At 33.2% G+C, this 17,115-nt stretch overlaps 1 pseudogene; it reads left to right on the forward strand.

Annotated features, from left to right (window-relative positions):
* Positions 1-1,431: 1,431 nt before the first annotated feature.
* LOC120215390 lies at positions 1,432-16,782 on the forward strand (annotated as a pseudogene).
* Positions 16,783-17,115: the final 333 nt, after the last annotated feature.

A 17,115-nucleotide genomic window follows, 5' to 3' on the forward strand; every position in this document is an offset into this window, starting at 1 on the left:
CATACGGAGAATAAATTCTCACGAGAGCGTCGCTTTCACCCCCACTTAAAAACGGGTTTGGAGCTCGGGTTTAGAGCCATAGATAGAAATTTTTCAAAAATCTGAAATCATTGAAAAAATGTCAGTACAACAATTTATTTGAAAAATAATCAAAGGTAAATAATTGGAATCGAATAAATAAATTTAAATTTACTATTTTCGCATAAAAAGACAACCGAAAATTAATTATGGTCTTACTCACTTACCTGTCCCAATGGAGTCGCCAAGCTGTCGCAGTCGTTTTTCGGTTGGGCCCGGGATTAGGCTTCGACTTGAATAATTGGGTTAGAGTTGACATCGATCATTTTAAAAATATTTAGGTGGATCGGACATCATTTTACCTGATCTGCATTTTACCTGATCGGACACCTGTTGGTACCAATTAATTTGTCGGTTATCTTTAATTCTGAAAATTAAAAATCAAAATTAAAATTTAAAACATTCGATTCGAATTGTTTACTTTTAATCGAGTGGAATTACTACTGAAAAAAGTTAGAGAAAGAAAAAAATAAATATAAAAAAGAAGAAATGAACAATGTTAGATAAGAAATATTAAATAAATCAAAGAGAAAAAATAAAAAATAAATAACATAACATAAAAATAAAAAAAATAAAAAATAAAAAACAATAAAAGTAATAAAATAAAATAAAACCCATAATGGTTGAAAGACCATATGGAGAATTTACCCAAGGTTTAAAACCATGTGGCTTTTCCATTCATTTGCGCTCTCACCTAAAAAAACAGATTGCTTATTCGACCTTCCCCTTCTCACACAACCCATGCACTAACGTCGAATAATTCCTAACATTCGGCTTACACCTTTGTTTAGGAAATTCATCGAGCAGTTGGAATGCAAACTCCAGTTTCCCATTTTCACACAACCCTTTAATGAGAATATCCAAAGTACAAGCTTCGATTTCAATACCCAAATCAGGAGTTTCACATAAACCTCGTGAACAACATCAAAGAGTTTATTATTCACGAGTAAGCTTAATATGACATTGAAGGTCTTTACACCAGGCCAAGTCATGTGTTCTGACATATTAAAAAGGGTCTCGATCGCCCGTCTGATTCGACCTTCGACGTGCCCATACTTTTTAACCACATTATTTAAGAAATCGCTGGATAAACGACAAGTTTTTTCGCATTTGAGCTTTTCCATGATGTTTTCGATGGAAACAGAATCCTGGCCATATGCGAGATTGTTGATGACCAAAGTGCAGAGTGGTTCGGTCGGTTTATAATCTTTTCTAGGTGAGTACTGGTTTAGGATCGAATTGATAGAGTTTAGATCTTTGAGATTAACAAAGATTTTGAGAATTTCCGGTCGGGGAGAGCCAGTCTTTGTGTGTTAGTTTGAAAAGTGGAACGGAAATAGTGGGGATTGGTAGATGGTCAGTGATGAAGAAGAAGATAGGAGGGCAGTGAGTTTGGTAGGTTCCTGGGCTACCTCCAACGATTTCAACAGTCCCCCGCCCTTCAACTCTGTTTTCTTCTGGTTGATTCCTGATTGTATGTTTTCTTTTTTTTCTTCCAGAATTTTCATGTCCCCTTTCTTGGTATGATGAGGGGGTTAAATAGGGTCATGCTAGAGAAGAATCTGATGGAAACCAAACACTGGATTTTTAGGGATTAAGAGGAGGTTGAGCTGTAGTGGGACCTTATTTCATAGGATATGGTGGTTTTCTCTAGTAATTTTCTTGAAGATTTGGTTGTGGCAGAGTCCTCCTAGGAAAGTGACTCTTTCGGTGACAGTTGGGGTAGCAATTGTTGTTTGGTAGTGTTTGAGTGGGTGAGAAAAAGTCAATGGAATTGGGGGTTAAGAAACTTGCAAAAAAAATATATATTAATAATAATAATAATAATATTAATAAATCAATAATAATATTTTTTAAACCCGAACAAAAACGGGTGTCTACAGCTAGTTTAAGGAAATCCTTTCGTGATCGAACATGTTCAAATTAAAATCAGAAAAAGTTCCTTAATCAAGTTAATTTCAAAGAATTTATTTTTTTTTGAATTTTTTCTCTGGAGGCTGCTTGCGAGGTTATAGAGGCAGAGAGGCACTCTCATATCTTTTATGAGGCAGAGCCAGATATTTGGATGGTTATGGTAGGGATGTGGTTGTAAGTTTCTAGCATTAAACAATTTTCTATATTTTTGAATTATACTTTTATGTATAGATGTAAGAAATACCTTTTTATTGTCTCTATAGACTGTCTTGAAGCCGTTTTAACATTGTTTATAAGAATTTCCTTAATTATCAGCATATTGTTGGAATGGGAGAAAATATCGTGCATTATGTACAATTCTGGTCTCTTGATATTTTTCTATGTAAGTCGAATATCTGCTATACTTGTAGATAGTGGAGAAAAGTAAGGAGTTGAAAGCCAGATCGCGGATTGATTCATTAAGATAGGTTTTTAAGGAAATTCACTATCTTTTCGTCATGTTACATTGATCCATTAGAGCATTGCTTGATAAAGAACCCGATGGAAGACTAACTCGTGCTCCTTTATACCCTTTCATCACGGATTATCTAAGAGGTAATTTGTAATGAAATTTTATATCCACTTCAAATTTTTGCTAATTTTTTTCTTTTGTCTTTGATTCAAAATATTTCATTATAAGTCACTAATTGTCAGCATGTCAAAAGTGGTCTCCCTTTGGATACGTGATGCTGGGGTAATGCTTAAGTTACTGTATCAAATGCCTTAATTGGATTTGTTCTTCCAAATTTTGCTGAAGTAGCTACTTGATAAATCTCACGCCTTATGTATAACTTTTATTTTGAGACAAATTTTCTAGTTGGGAAGAAACTTTAGTTGCCATCATTCCGTGACTGTTTAATGGAACGAAGGACTGTACAGATGCTAACTGTAGGTCGAGAGGCTACGATTAAAGTCCAGGTTTGTGTTAAGAATTGTGTGTGTGTTTGGAAGTAGCCACATGTACTTTAATGCCATTTTTTTCTTCATATTTTTCCAAAAATAGATGCTTTAAAATTCCTACCGTTAATGAAGAAACTTATATTTTGGTAGTTTCAAGATTTATTCCCTTGTAACTTTTTTTAATAAGAAAAAGGCATAGTTAAAACCCCCTTCATAACCATCAAGCTACACAAGTATCTTGACAGACATTGGAAGGAGGAAAAGAGTGCCCATATTTTATTTATAGACCATAGAGTACAACCTGGTTAAAAACCCCCCTTGATTGCAACCTTCCCCATAAAACAACACCTCTCCCCTAAAAAAACAACCTATACATCAAACAAAAACACACACCCTACATTACTCGATACCTGCCTTAACTAAACCTTCAGCTTCCCAATTAATGCTTCTCTGAACATGCCTTAAGAACACGTTAAAATCCAACACACTCTTTGCTATTTCCTTTACCAAATTACCAAATGCAACATGACTTGCTTCAGGATTTTTAATCCAATTCACAGCAATCAAAGAATCACTCTCCAAAATGAGACTCCTCTTATCTTTCCACTTCGAATCTAAAAACAACTTCAACCCAGCTTGAATTATTTTGAGCTCAGCAAGGATTGGAGGACCTGGTCCAGACGCAACCGAGAAGGACCCTATCTGCTTACCTTCAGCATCCCTAAGCAACCCATCGATACCGAAGGGGGGGACACCAACATGTCGAGGGAGGAATTTTCTTCATCGAACCAATATGCAAATCGGCCAAAGTTAGGTCACCAACAAGACAGTCTAGCGGAATAAGAAAACCAAACTTCTTTGAAGCCACCCTATATCTAGTCAGAAAAAATAAAAAAGGTTGATCCAATCTTCCATTCTCAAACACCATTTGATTCCTATATTTCCAAACGGACCACATTACAGCATACAGAATAAATTTCCAAATCTCTGATTTCGAAATTAAATCAGCCGAAGAGTATATAAATTCCTTGGGATTATTGGGAAATGCTGAACATATATTCCACAACCTTAAGAACCACAACACTCCTCAAACTAACATGCATGAGAAGAATAAATAACACACAAACTCAGTTCCGGATAGAATGTAGTATACTGATAAATAGATAAATTCTATGCTTGAGTGATTCTGTTGTGCTCTAGATTTGTCATAGTTATGTAGCTTGTATAAGGTCTGGTGCCATGGTTACTCTGTATCTACCGAACCATCAAACCTTGATTTTTCACTTAGTTGTAAAAGTTTTTCCATGTATTGTTCCTTCAATATATTTCTAAGTTCTAGCTATATAATTAGAGGAAAGTGGTGTTATATATTCTTTTGTATTTGTTTCTGGAATGGTCAATAACTTTTTCCCTTTTCAGTGGGCAAGTTAACTGAATCATGCTCACATGTAAGGTCCATAGTCACGAGTCTTCTGAGCACTCTTTCATTTTACCAAAATAATGATTAGCATTAATGAGTGAATCTAATTGAAAATTTCTTTATGGTTGATCTTCTAAATAATTGTTTGATTCTTCCAAAAATGAGTTTTGATAATCCCATTTGATCTTTTATACTAGATGCGAGAGCTGACAATACTGTATTGCTTTATTTTTTATTCTACTCCCTATTTTAACCTGCTAACTTTAAACATTCTGAAACAAGAGATTAGAAACTTATTGAAAATCAATCATTTATTCCCGGCTCAATTAAATTTTTATTTCCCTGCTACCATAAGTATATAAGACGAATAATACTATATGTACCTTAATATGGCAGTTGTTTGCAATTGTTTTTTCTCTAGTTTTAATGTTTCCTTTTGTTATGGAAGACACTTATCAGAATATTAGAATCTTCTGCTGGCAGCATGTCATGCTTCTCGCTCATTTTATTTCAAGACCTGCTCGTGTCCACAACACTTTCTCTGGTATTGTCTGATCTTCAAAGCTTATGTACCATCTTTCTAGTTTTTGTTAGCTACCTCAACTTTTATCCCAAAGTGGCATTAATATTTAATACACAAATAAAGTTTCCTTGTCAAAATTCTTATAGAAAATATTCTTGTTAGGCTTTATTAAAACCAAATACTAATGTTTATAATGATCTTCTTGTTAGAAGGATACCATAAACTTGTTCACATATGCGGTTTTAAGGCTAACCCCGCATGCTCTATCCTCTGGAGCAATGTCATGGTCTTAATTATGGAAAGGAAATTCTTCATCACATATTTCTACTAGACCTACCTTGCACTCCACTGGATCTGTTTCGGAACAATTTTATGGATCACACGATGCTTCTCCCGTTGGAGATAATAAGTATCGTATTATAAGGCCCTTGCAGTATGACAAGTGGTTCAAAGGGAATGATGGTTTTCTCATCACTGATATTTGGGGTGGGGACATTGGTAGCTTGAATGTAACCACTCTAACAGTTTGGCTACAACAAACAGAGGAGAGGATGTATCTTTGTGCTTATCAGTACAAAAGCCTTACAATGATCCTTCTTATTCCTCTTTCTTCTATCCTCGATGGGGACCAAGCTGTTTCAATTGTGAATTAACAACTTCTTGATAATGTTAGTTCCTACATGGCTATATATCATTACTTGGCATAATCATTTCCATTTATCAACCAGTTCATTCAAATACTTTCGTTTAATTTACAATTTCTATGCAATTTTCATAATGTGTCTTGTTTGACTCACAACATGTCTAATGCATTTATTTCTTATTTAGTTGTCTTTGCCACTTCTTATCCTTCAAAATCTTCCTTGTCTTAGAGCCTTTTCCCTTATAGTTTACTGCCTAAGTGGTTTCTGCTAGTTTAGATGCAAGCATATGAGATTATTATTTTAATCTTTTTGTATAAACCAATGGCACTATTTGGATTTGGTATTAGAACTATTTTTCTTTCTTTCTAAGAGTTTTACATGAATTTTCTTTCAAATTCATTCATTTTGTTGCATGAAAAAAATATTGGAATCCACCTTTTTCAATCTATTGATGGTATGAACAAGGACTGTTTAGATAAACCTTTGAAAACATGGTCTTCTTGATAGATTGTTTAGGATATTCAAATGCCACTACTAGAAAAAACCCCTTTAATGACGCGCATTGCGCGCCATCTATGGGTGCGGATGACACACAAATGTCTATCGTTGAAGCCACCGACATGAATCTTATATGACGCGCAATTGTGTGTCATAAATCTATGACGCACATTTATGACACATTTATGAGGCGCATTGAGCGTCATTGAAGCCCCCGTCATAAATAAAGATAACACACATTTGTGTGTCGTAAATTAATGACACGCATGTATGACTTATATTGCATGTCATTGAAGCCATCGTCATAAATGAAGATGACACACATTTGTGGGAACTTATCAGTATATGCACTCAGTTGCTTTCCCATAATTATCAGTATAAATAAATTAAATTAAGCGCCTTTTAGTTAAACAGAATCAACATAACATAAGAAACATGATAATTGTGGGAATTTACAATGTAAAAGGGACAATCCAACAACTGATAATTGTGTCATAAAGAAAGCCATATGGATTCAAATTAGATTCATTGTTCTTAGACTCTTGGAACATAGAAACATGGTCCAATATTTTACAATAAGAATATGATGGCTAAATAGAACATAACATGGTACCATTTAGCTTGAAGGATTTTGTTACTACATCAATTCTCATGTTTCTAGGAGTGAAGAAACCTAGAATCTTTCTTATTGTCTCCTCATCACATAACTCATAGACATAGTCTCCAAAGATAACATGTTCTGGTGAATAAACAAGCAAATTTTCTGCAACAAAGAAACAAAAGGAATAGTTAATGGAATGCAATAGTAAATACCAGAAATTAGAAATAAATATAGCTTCCTAGTTATATTTATCAAAAATAACATTAAATATCCATTCTTGAGGGGAAAGTTGACGCAATAATTTAAGATATTGATAAAGATAACCAATGATGTCAAATATCTGCAAGGAAAAAGTGAACCACCATTAATAATTGTGGATAAAAAACACAAAATTCGCAAAGCAACCTTAAAAAATATAAGCACATACAATATAGAAACACAAATACAGAAACAATCACAGTAGCAGTAACTGACTAGGTACATTTTATTATAAAATTGAGCTGCCAATTACAAAAACACAATGAGAAGATAAAGAAAACCAATATCTTTCTAGGAATTTGAGATGATTTTTTCATGCGCATTTGAATGGAACTATATGTAATACCACATAAAATGAAAAACAATAAAAAAGTTTTAGACACTCTTATTTTGCTTAGAATATGAAACAATATATGCTACATTTTCCAAACCATAATCTGTAAGATGAATGGACATGCTAAAGATATAAGCTACAGAAGATCGTTGCATTCCATCATATGAAACACCGACAGATAGTGTAACACCCTAACCCATATCCGACCCATATACGAGTCCGAGGTGTCACATTGACTTTTTAAATCATTTACTTTGAAAAAAATAAAATAATTAAATAAAAATTCAGTTCGACATTTTCAATAAACCAAATAATTGTTATTGTGTAAAATATATTGATTTACAAATCTTATCAGAGCGTATCCGACACCAATCTTTTATCTTACATGCCAACTACATTTCATAAAATGCATATAATTCAAGATTTTTATGATCTGAACTTCAGGAAGGAGATCCTGACTTGATGAGCTCATCTTCGATCCCTTTTTCCTCTTCTCGAAACCTACGTGTGAAACATTCACACGCTAAGTCGACGACTTAGTGAGGCATTAAATTATGAAAAAACTCTAACTATTTACACATGCATGAACATATCATCTTATAATGTCACATCAAAACCATATAACATTATATATATCATATACATATTACACATTATTTTAAATCTCTAACCTTAGTAAACTATCAATATTCTTATCATTTATATCTTATAATTATATCCTCTTATATCTATTCTTTTACTCAACATATTATTCAATTAACTAAGCAATACAGATATCATCATATAAATAATATCAGATATCTAATAAGAAATACATGCATGCATATAAATCATCATTAGTCACTTATCATTTAATCACATAACACATATACTTAACCTTCTTAATCATATACTATACCTATACCTCATCATGTCATTGCTATAAAATTTATCATATCAAAACATATATTTGTTATTATATTTTGATTAGCCCATGTACATATGTGAGAACTATTGATATGTGAGTCTCTAGAGGTTGTGCACTAATGCTGTCACCACAGCTCGTATAAATGCATCGAAGTGCCGCGTAGAATTACACCGAAGTGCCATATAAAATGTCCCTAAGGACCACGTAGAAAATTCCTTAGGAATCATATACATATGGAAAGGATCAAGTATGTGTCTCAAAAGACATCACACATGTTCTAAGGAATACATATATGTTCCGAAGAACCGCGTAGACCCTCGACTCTTGGCATGCGAACTATACCTCTAGCTCTCAGGACACATAACATGGGCATTAATATTTATGTTATCACACATTCACATATTTACCTAGTCACATAGTTCTTTCACATAGCTCATTGTCATATAAATCACATATACATATAAACACATGGTTCACTTACGCGTAGAACATTTTCATATGATTCACATATCACAGAGCTTATCACATAATAATTGTATTATTTTTCATATAATCACATAGTTATATAATATTTCATATGAAATATACTTTCTCTTTCATATATCTCATGTCACGTATCATATCTTATGATCATGTAATCATATTACTCATAATCACATAACTTCTACTCATAAGGTTCAACATCATTAAACTTAGTTCACTCTCCATATATCTACATTATATAAATCTTATGTCCTATCATTAACCTATAAACTTAATTATACTCATATAACTATTATCCTTTCTCCGATAACCACATAGATCACATTTTATAACGTACATTATGTACATATAATAACTTATCTCATATCATATAACTTATGGTTTATACTTTTATATTCACATAAATTCTGTAACATATTATAACCTATAAACATATATCACTTATGTATGTATTCATGTACACATTTTCATATAGTCTATATATATATAACTCAATGTTTTACATAATTACTTATATCCCATCATTTATTTAATAATTTCATATATTACCTAGTTCAGTTTCACATAGCTTATCACATATACAAGTCTCTAATAAATTATCATCAAAGCTCTTATAATATCTCTATGGCTTCATAGATTTACTATATATCTTATCATTAAATTCATTAAGTTAATATAAATCTTTCCCATATAATTATCTTACATGTTTATATAGTCACTTCCTCTTATTAAAGTCATTGGTATTTTACATAATTCGTGATCCTATAATTTATATCTCAGGTTCATATAACTCATATACCATTTTCCTATAATACACAAATCATTGCCATATAACACATACCATATAAATTCATATCACATAACAGGTAATACAAACTAAGAATATTCACGTAATATCAAACATAATCATACTTCTAATCATACAATCATATATTCAACATATTGGAAACAGACTTGTCGCAAGTCCAATTTCCATATACAATACATATATTCTAATAATACACACTCACCTGGCCTCACTAGTCAATATCGATATGTTATCTTTTCCTTGATCAATCTTACTTGCCAAGTTTCAGAACTTGTTTAGGCTTTGTATTTACATAGTAATATATTGATACTTATCAGTATACTATTTAATATGCTCTAAACTATCATTTCCTAGGCTAAAAGAAAAGCTATTTTCATCTCTTAATAAACGTATGCATCGATGCACTACACCATGTATCGATGCATCCCTTGACGGGTGCATCGATGCACTATCTGTGCATCGGTACATAAATCATTCGATGTTGTATTTTAAGGGGGTGCATCGATGCATACTTGTGCATCGATACATGTGTCATTCGATGTTTATTCTTTAAAGAGTGCATCGGTACACATTGAATGTGCATCGATCACTTTACCCAGAATTCTTATTTTACACCCGAAAATCATCAACTCTTCATTCAATTCTTTTATTTTAAGCCCCTATCATGTCATTAAACTCAACTACCATACTAAATCAACTTGTATTCATATAAACCATCTCTCATCTTCCATATCTCATCATGATCGATGCACTACTTGTGCATCGATACACTGATGGCATTCGATGTTTATTCTTTAAAGAGTGCATCGGTACACATTGAATGTGCATCGATACACTTTACCCAGAATTCTTATTTTACACCGGAAAATCATCAACTCTTCATTCAATTCTTTTATTTTAAGCCCCTATCATGTCATTAAACTCAACTACCATTACTTAAATCAACTTGTATTCATATAAACCATCTCTATCTTCCATAACTCATCATGATTCTTAATTTTAAGAATCATACTAAACTTTCAACTTTGTTATTAATCATTTCTAACTTCATAAATTTCTAATTCTTAGTGATGACAAGTCAAATTCCTTCTCAAATTTCACTTATTAACTCTTTTTCAGAAATTCATCTAAAAACTCATTTTCTTTAATCTCTTCTATATCTTTCATCTTGTTGTTTTAGAACAAATTAAGCTTTCCTTAAGCTTAATTATCATCTAATGATCACAACCCAACCTTAAAATCAACAATTAATCAACAAGCAAAGAAACTCACCTTTGAGCTTGGAGATACGGGAGGAGGAAGAAGAAGAAAGAAAACTCTAGAGAATTCTCTAATTTCCCACGTGGTTCCCTTATCTTATAAAAGGAATATAAAAATTTTCCTTGTTAAATGACCATTTTGCCCTTTAATTCTTTTAATAATTACTAACAACTTCTAGGAAATATTTCCATATAAATCGTTGAACTATTCAATTATTCTACTTTAATCACCAAATTCCGAAACATTTCAATTTGATCACTAACCCGGTATTGAGGATGTTACAGATAGAGATGTTATCCATCCCTTAGCTTTGAGAAAATAATGCAGGCTTCCTTTGCCCTCTGGAAAAAGTGGGGAGAAGAAGATATTACATTTGTGCTTTAGTACACATGACAAAACATATACAACATCATGGTTTAAGCAGCAAAAAAATTTCTCAATGAATAAACCAGAAACGCAATTGTGTAAGCATTGTTTATCTCTTATATAATTCTAAGCAAGAAGGGAATAGTAGCAATCATATTAATTTCAGGGTATTAAAATCTGATATCAGCATAATAGTATTACTAGTAGTAGTTAAGCATATTGAATAAACTTGAGGGTTTAAGCATTGGAAATTGAAGCAAATGAAAAACACTATCTACATTCCAAAGACTAATCAAGAATCACTTATCATTTATAAGGTATCAAAGATGTGGACCGTTCACATTTTCTTCATATATGCATATGCATCCTTTTCTTTGTGTTACTTAATTTTGCAAGTCCGAAGTCACCTGTACAATCCATTATAAGACATAAATATGTTAGAAGACAGAGAAAATAGAGGCCAAACCTGACAACAGAAGTAGGGGTTCTGTTACGATAATCATTTTCCAGTCATACCAAGCCGAATGTCATTGCCCTTCATAAGGAATATGCTCGAACACTGAGATCAAAATACAAGTTAGAACATAACATTACCATTTTGATAGATTTTCTTCATAAGAGGGACAAAGATAGAAGCAGTACTTTCAGATCCCTGTGAAGAACACTATTCGAGTGCAGGTAGTCCACAGCCAAGAGTAACTGAGTCATCCATTTGCAAATTTTCTAGGGAGAAAAAAGAGAACAATAAGGTGGTAAATATCATCTCTAGCATGTGCAAAGAAGTAGCTCAGTCACGGAAATATCGCATTACCTCCTCGGGAAAGTGCATCCCTCGGGCTTTTTTAATAACCTCAACCCTGGTTCCACAAAAGATGTAAGTACCTCGAAATACTCATTCATGTATCAAAAGCATTAGACAACACCTGCTATCTTCTTTTGACTATTTAGTTCGGCAATAATTTGATTAAAGCTATTGACCAATAGTACACACATTATATAACTAACTATAAAATCCCACATATTAACTTCAAAGCTGAGAAATTATTCTTTTCATATCTTTGACTGTTTCCATCAAAAGAAAAGGTTGAAGATAAGAAAAATTCAATGTTTTTAATCATAATATAGAACGTGCTTAAGACCTTTAATGAACTTGAGTATTTAATCATAATCTGAGAAAACATATCGATAAATATTTTTGTTTCAACTTACATGTCCCCTCCTTCATAATAGCTGGTTACAATGCATATGTTGTTTCCCTGCAAAGCAAGGCAGCAAAGTAACAAATAACTGAAGAGTCAGTCATGGTCCGAACAACCTAAATTATAATATTGCTCAACAGCTCTTTAATATCAAACATAAATCCAAACAGTAATGTATCTCTTTCACCTTATCAACCCAAGCATCTTTTGTAGTCAACAATATACAGATTATTTAGTCTTGCAATCAATTCCATCTGCAATACAGCCAAAGAACACAAGACAAATTCTCAAACATGCAATGACTTGAGATGAATTAAGGGAATTTCATTTTACGAAGTTTAGTTTATTTATATTTTACAATTAGGATTATGTTTCTTAACAGATAATATAAGGTTTAAGAGATAAAAGTTGGGAAGAAAATAAACTTAGTAGTATTTATAACTTGCAATCCATAGCCTGTAAAAACAGTTTGTGTATTTTGCTTTTCAATGAGAATTTCGATTAAAAAATTTCTTTTTATTCTCTCAAGTTCGCAAAAGGGCATCCTAATTTTTTTGGATAAGTGAAACCATTTTTGTCTTTATCTCATATAAACTCTTAATCAACTAGGAATCTTTTTTACCCAAAATGTACAATGTCGAAAGGCTATTCCCATCAAAAGATATATATGAGATTAACATTCGATGTAGAAGATTCTCTCAATCAAAACAGTGATTTTATCTACCTCAACCTTAAACCAAGCACACATTATGCCAGGGTTTCCTCGAGGAACAGATGAAGTTGGGAGGAGGGATGAATGGCAGAGGTGTATGATATGTTACTTGGACTCGGGGTGAATATAAGTATGTATATGGTATGCATATAATCGATTTTTAGTAGCTTTTTCATATATTTGGAGGATTGTACTTCATATTAATGTCTGAGTATGTGTTGAACACAAGTATTTGAAGGAAAAAAATAGTCTAGGTAACATAAGTAGCAGCATATACATATTTTCAGATTATTTCAATGGTTGTCTTTAGATTTCAGACGAGTTGTGAGCATGTGCGTGTTTGCATACGTGTATATTTTGTTATAAGAAAGACCAAAAACAATACATCTAAGGTAGGATATGTTAAATATATCAGTCTTGTCTTAGCAGATAAAAGAAGGAAAAATTCAAGATCACAACTTTTAGAGAAGCAACAGAGTAGAAAACAGTATTAACTCGGGTCTCAGGGTATAAAGCATCTGTTTGGCTAGATAAAGAGGTGCAACCTAGAAGCTATCATAAATAAAAGGTGTTATTGTTGAACAAAACATGGACATCCCGTAATCAAAATATCTCATAAATCAAGATTGTAAAGGTCACGGTTTCTGTTCAAGCACAAGAAGTTCAACACTAAGAAAGGTTAATTTATGCAAGTGTACCGTGATAACGATCAGATGGAAAATATTTAAATCCTAATCGAGTATGAAATAATCCATGCAACTTTCAGTCATCACAATTCGCATGTTAATTACATAAAACAAATGTGAAGAGTGAAATTTTGGTTTTAAAAAAGTGACCTCTTGGTGAGCTGTACGCTTAAACTTGTCTGTTTGCTTGGCCAACCGGATCTTCTTCAACACATACCTAACAGAGTAAGAAAAATAAAAGAGAATCATACAGACTTGAGGCTAAATTCAATAATTAGTTGCTAAAGGACAACATGTATTACAGTAATGAAATAAAGGCCACATATTGAGAATATGGTCTTTGTTGCTTAACCAATCCCAGAAATTCATTATTCAGATAACAAAACGAAGAACAAACTAACATTATCAATCCCATGGAAATTTATATCTAGCAACTATAATTATTGAAGGGGGGAAAACAAAACTCACTTCTTTTTCTAAAGTTTATGGAGAACAAGAAAAGCAGCTCCAAAAGTTCCTCTTCCAATCTGCTCTATAACTTCAAACGGCCTTCTCTTCAATTTGTTTCTCATCGTCAGTGTCCTCTTCTTCTTCGTCATCTCCATTTCCATCTTCATCTTCATCTTCGCCATCGTCTTTAGTTCCACCTTCAGTCTTAGCCTTATCTAGCAAATGAGAACCTTCAGGAAATCCGTCGGGGTAAATCTGGGGATCGTGAACCAGCAAAGCAATGAGACCATTGTCGAGCTCGATTACCCTATAGAGTCGGTGGTCGTGGATAGAGAACGAGGAATACCTATGGAAACCCTTGAATTTTGACTCCCTTCGTCTGCAAAGAGAAAAAGGGAAAAAAAGAAAAAGGGGAAGCACGGCGTGAACTGATTATCAAGGGGAGAAGCGGGAAAGGATGAAAATAATAGGGGAAATTAAAATACGACTTTTACAGATGATACACAATTAAAAGTGTATTCCGTGTATTTGCAAAATTTTTAGATTATGACTATTAAATATGACACACATTATTATAAGTCATAAATCGTTAAGATTTTAAAAAATATGACATTTTTTTTATGACACATTTTTTGTAAGTCATAAATTAGTGTGTGTCATCGTTCGCGTGTTATATTTTCTTGTAGTGTGCATAACATACATGATTTAAGCATCCAAGCAATTCCTAACAGACAAAGAAAATTGATCATTGGGTGCAAAATTGTACCAAGTTTAGAAATGATATGTTTACATAGCTAGGCTGACAATCTCTTTTACCTTTTGCATTTGCTAAAATCTCTAGGCCTCATTGAAGATTTTAAAAGTTGAAGAAAAGTTGTCAAAGGGATGGGGCGGAGAGAATGCTTATCATGTCAGTGGGTATCGTTACTTGTTAGTAGATGGTAACAGAGACATATCCAGGGCTTCATCCCCAGCAAAGGTTACAACATTATCAAAGGTAAAGCACTATTGTTGTTTTATATGGTTACCACATTTTTTGCCTTAATGTGACCAAGAAAAAGAATTATGACCATTTCATTGTTATAAGTTTTTTCTAACTAAATGTGTTGGCATTTGATGTATCTTATAATTTGGTGATAATCGATTTCAAATTTAACTTTTAATATTATGTGTGCTATATTGTAGATGGGGGAGTAGTTACGAGTTGAGAGATGCTCATCTTGATTTATTAGAAATTAGTGTTGCACCTTCTCAATCAAGTAAATTTGTTAGCTATTTTGCTTCTTACAGACTTCAGGGTTTTAGGAGTTGTCTTGGTAGAACTGAATTGAATTTCATTTTTGTCCTTCTGAAAAGATTGAATTGCCCTAAGTTCAAGGAACTGAGTACCAAGCATAATTTTACGCTTCTTTTTCAGTTATTTCTTAGTGATTGAATTTAAGGTTAGATTTGAATATCATTTTTACTGTAGTCAACCTTTACAGTTCTATTTACTGCCCCATAATAAAGCTTGTTCTGGTCAAATATAATTTTCTTTTGTCAAACATAGTTCAGCTCTGCGAAGAAATCATAAACTGTTACTGATGATGCTTTGTGATGTTATCTAGAAACTTGAAGCCGCCCTCCCTCACATCTTGTTGCAATCTGCTGATTCATCAAGATAAACATCAAAGCCTTCACTGGATCTCTTTTTTGTGTTATAATGCAGGAATCTTTACTTGCTTTTAATAGGCTTAGAGAAGAAGTAGATGCTGAAAAGAGTCGAGCAAAATGGGATAATCCAGGTCGTGAAAAAGATTTGGAAGTGTGCATTAGAGCGAAAAATAATGCTTGGGCCATAGCCCGTATTACTGGAGGGAATGAGCTTTATGTGGTTCTAGAGAAAGCTAATGAAACTCTCCTCTATGCATCTGACACCGTTGAGAGATTCAGTAACAGGTGAGGGGTTTTAGCTGTGATTCTGCAATTACTTTCCTACAAGAGTGTTGTCATCACATACTATCCACTGCTCTTAATGCTTACATATTCCTCATACCTTAAATTTCTTCGTGCCAACCCTGAAATATTTTCAAGCGTCTAGTCATTTACGGGAAGTATGCAGTTGTCTTGAATAGTGATTTATCAAGTAATGTGATGCTACGTTACTTGAGCTTGGCTGTAAGTGTCAGATATGGACATGCGCCCAACTCTGGTACTTTTAATTTTCTTAAAAGTTTTCTTTGAAGGATCCTTAGTAGGTCAAATCTTCATATCGTATTTGATACGGGTATTTCAAGAAAAACATAGTTGGAGCAACATAGTTCCTTTATCCTATTTCTTGTTTACTGTTGACTAAAACCATTGTCCATATTAGTTTGAAACACATTCTTCTTGAATATCTGATTTATGGTATGGTATTCATGGGAAAGACAAATTTATCATCATGTTTTTGCGAATTTTGCAGATATTGCAGTGGAACATTTTCTTTGGACTAGTTAAAAAATTTCAGTGGAATCCATATCCATATTAGTATAACAATAATGAAGCATTTATGTGCCTCGTTCACTATCCTGGACGACCCTAGCAGCAGATGTTACAAGGTTCCTCTCAGTTTCAGTACTGATTTTTGTATGGCATAAAATACAAAAATAAAACTCATCTTCAATCAGTTTTATGCAAAAATGCAAACTATGAGTTGATGCATGTAACGTTGTTTCTCGATTTATTTATTTTGCTACACTACCTTCATTTGTGTTGTTTAGACATCAGAGTCTTATGAACTGTTATTTTTTAGTCTGTAACACACACGAAATTGAGCATGGAGCTGGTGAATCTGGGTAAATGTAAGAGTATGTTCTAGTAGTAGCAGTTTCGTCCTTTCTTCTTCGACAGTATCATTGGTTCGGGCTAAGATAAACTTTGCAATGGAGGTTGGATGACAGAATTCAAATGGATGACGAGAGAATGCAAACAGCCCACGAGCCGCGGATAAGCTAGCTAAACTTTCCGATCCGCTGCACTCCAAAGTGGCGACCTTCTCAAAAATGGCGCCTTAA

The sequence above is a fragment of the Hibiscus syriacus genome, unplaced genomic scaffold (genome assembly GCF_006381635.1).
Source record: "Hibiscus syriacus cultivar Baekdansim isolate YM2019G1 unplaced genomic scaffold, ASM638163v2 tig00110114_pilon, whole genome shotgun sequence".
NCBI classification, from domain to species: domain Eukaryota; kingdom Viridiplantae; phylum Streptophyta; class Magnoliopsida; order Malvales; family Malvaceae; genus Hibiscus; species Hibiscus syriacus.